Source organism: Lottia gigantea (assembly GCF_000327385.1).
Source record: "Lottia gigantea unplaced genomic scaffold LOTGIsca_104, whole genome shotgun sequence".
NCBI lineage: Eukaryota > Metazoa > Mollusca > Gastropoda > Lottiidae > Lottia > Lottia gigantea.
In genome coordinates, this window is record NW_008706849.1 from 719,064 (window position 1) to 722,484 (window position 3,421).

A 3,421-nucleotide genomic window follows, 5' to 3' on the forward strand; every position below is an offset into this window, starting at 1 on the left:
CGTACATCACCGTATGAATATCCATATTCTGTCATACACTTCTTTTGAACTCTTTAGGGCGATACTGAATAATATTGAGTATGATTTATTGCCCTTGTTCTTGAAAACGTGTTCAATTTTTAGCTCTTGAACACTCTAGAAGGCAAATATTCAATCTTCAGCAGAGGACTGAATAATAAAACCAAGTTTTGTCAAAATCCAGCAAGAATCATGCTTTTTAGTGTTTAAGAGTTTGTATTTTTCGATTTTTCTGTTTTTCAATAGGGTTTATCCTTGATTGATAACAAACACTCTAGTTTCGTAAAAATCCATCAAGAATAGTGTTTACGAGCTAAAAGTTGAACGCGTTTTCAAGAACAAGGGCAATAACTCATTCTAAATATTTTTTGATTCTTCTGATTTTCAATAGGGTTCATTCTTGGGTGATTAGGAACAATCATGCCAAGTTTCGTTAAAATCTGTCAAGAATTGTCCCTTCTAGAGTGTTTACGAGCTAAAAATTGAACGCGTTTTCAAGAACAAGGGCAATAACTTATACTAAATATTTTTCGATTCTTCTGATTTTCAATAGGCTTCATCCTATGGTGATTACGAACACTCATACCAAGTTTTGTTAATATTCGTCAGGAATTGTGTCTTGTAGAGTGTTTACGAGCAATTGTGGACGGACCGATAGACATGGGTGACAGCAATATATGCCCCCCATTTCATGTGGGCGTATAAAAATAATAAGAGAATCTTGGTAATATTTGTAGAGGATGCATACTGAAGCCATAGTTTCATTTATACTTTGTCACCATATCAATTAATATTGAAAGTCTTGTGGTCACAGTCAGGCTGTCCAGAAATCATTGATGAAAATAAAGACTAATTTTAGGAATAAAATCAAGAAATATTAGGTAGGGCTAAAAATAGGAATATTATAACTAAATTAAGGCAGTATTAGATTACTTTTGCACATTTGATATTAAAGAAACTTATAAAAATACTCTTGTTGTGGGTTGAGGGGTGGTGGGGGATTCTCTTCTTAAGAAATTTAAAAAAGACCTACGTAGAACATTCATTTTTTATAAAATTCTTCAATATTTCTTCAAAATACTATCAAAATTGTAGCCTTTAAGGCACTAGAAACCTGGCTTCCAGCTATTTTGACTAATTCATGGGATTATTCAAAATCAGTACATCTAAAATTCATAAAAATCAAACTCATATGAAATCTCACCAATATACAATTGGGAGGTTGATTCCTGAGTATAAAAATAGCTTAATTCCTTCAAAAATATCTCAAACTAGGAATTTCTTGTCCTATGTCTTTCCTATTTATGGCAGTGCCTTAAAAGAAAAAGACTAAATTTTCAATTGCGGATAATTCCGGACTCACCAATTTGTGTCAGATTGTACCAAAAAACTTACTGACAAAAAATTCTGACACAAACTTTCATCTCTATCGCATTCACAAGCCAAAGATGAAATCTTTACAGTCTTTATAGTATTCATAAACAAATTTTGACGCTTTTTTTACTCAATCAAGGGCCATAACTCATAATCCGTTTAACAACAAAGAGTAAATTTGAATTGACCGTCAATATAACTGATCACAACTAACTCCATTAAAATCAGATGTAAACAGCTGTGTCTCTATGGTATTCACAAACATATTTTGACCGTTTTTACTGAGTCAAAGGCAATAATCAAAAAAATGTTTATCGAAAATCGTCAAATTCGAACCTGACCAAAACTGTAGTCTCTGTTGTGTTTTTAAGCCAATTATGGACAGACGGACGGACGGCCGGATAAAAGAATGGCCCAACTTTTCCTTTATGTAATCCCAATTTTCATCATAATTCAATCAAAAATTAAAGGAAGAGAACAAATTTATATGTGTTATTTGCACAATTCCAATCAGATGTCTGTGAGTCCTGCAATTCCACAAAAGCTAAGTGTATGCTTAGTATCGCATAAGACTTTCGCGATTAGTGGTGTCATCAAAAACTTAGCTTTAATGGAATTGCAGGAACAACAGATGTCTGATTGAAAATTGGAACAGTGAAAATTAATGCTATCTTTGCCCCCAATACACCTGAATAATTTTAGTGGAATTGTGGAAACCAGAAGTCTGATTGAAAATTGGAATGGTGCAAATTGATTCTATGAGTGTCTCTGATAAACATAAAAATTTTGAAAACCTCTTACAATCCCTTTAAGGGTCTAATGCTTTAAAAGCAATTGAGGGTTGATGACAATATACAAACACATTTAATATCAGAATAACAAAATCTGAATAGATGGACATGGGTATTGAAAATATACATCACCATAGAAAAATGTGGGAATATAAAAAGCATGCAATTGTTAGTAAAGAAAGAAAGAAATGAAGTGAAGCATTATTTGACTAAAATGATCCCAACAGATTGATTTGGCAGATTTAAATTTTGAAGAGTTACCTACCAATATCAGTTGTTCCATCAGAAGCAGAGTTACTGGTAGAACTAGTTTCAGGAGCAGCTAGAACATGAAGATTCAAGAAAGATTCAATGAAAAGTAATCTAATGAAATATAGATAAAGATTGTAAACTATTAACTGTCTATTCAAATAGGGGCTACATTTTAGAAATCAGAATGCTTCAATTCAAGACAATGTTAGCATGGATGATATACTTGTCTAAATACTTGATTTACCAGGCTTAATATCACAAACTGCCCTTATTTATTGTTTGTTTCATGCAAAACATTTTCAATTATTCAATAATTTTGACAAAGGCATTTAATCTGTTTCTGATTATAACAAAGGGCTTAAAATTAAACTCGATTTTTATAATATGATTCTTACTTTAAAATTGAATGAAAACTACAGATTCTGAATTGTTTATAGCTATTGTCCGAGCAAGTAAAAGTTTTTTGAATTTTTCCTACTATTTTTATGAGAATTTGAATAGCAGCATCAAAATAGTACTGTTAGTCTTAAAATGTTTTTGCGTTGATAAAAAATATAAGCATGAGCACACCTTATGTCTTCAATTTGTTTTTACAGAGGACAATTATTTTCAGTCAAAATTTGTGACTTTTTTGGGATGAAATTTCTAGGAGAGACATGTGTTTCTTTTCAAAGTAAACTTACAAAATATGATATTTTTATCAGCCCAAAGAATATCAGTACTATTTTGAAGCTGATATTCCAATTTTCTTAAAAAATATCTAAAAATTTCAAAAAACCTTTTGATTTGCTCAGACAATATTAAGGTGAAAGGACTGATAAAGATGTCAGCAACATTTTCACATGGAGAGATAAGGACATATACTAGTGGAAATAACAGTCTAAATTAATCAGCCATTATCAATGTTCCTCTATAATGATATTAGTGCTTACATGAATGGTGAATTTTATCAATAAAATAATCCAATTTGCATTTGAATAATATAT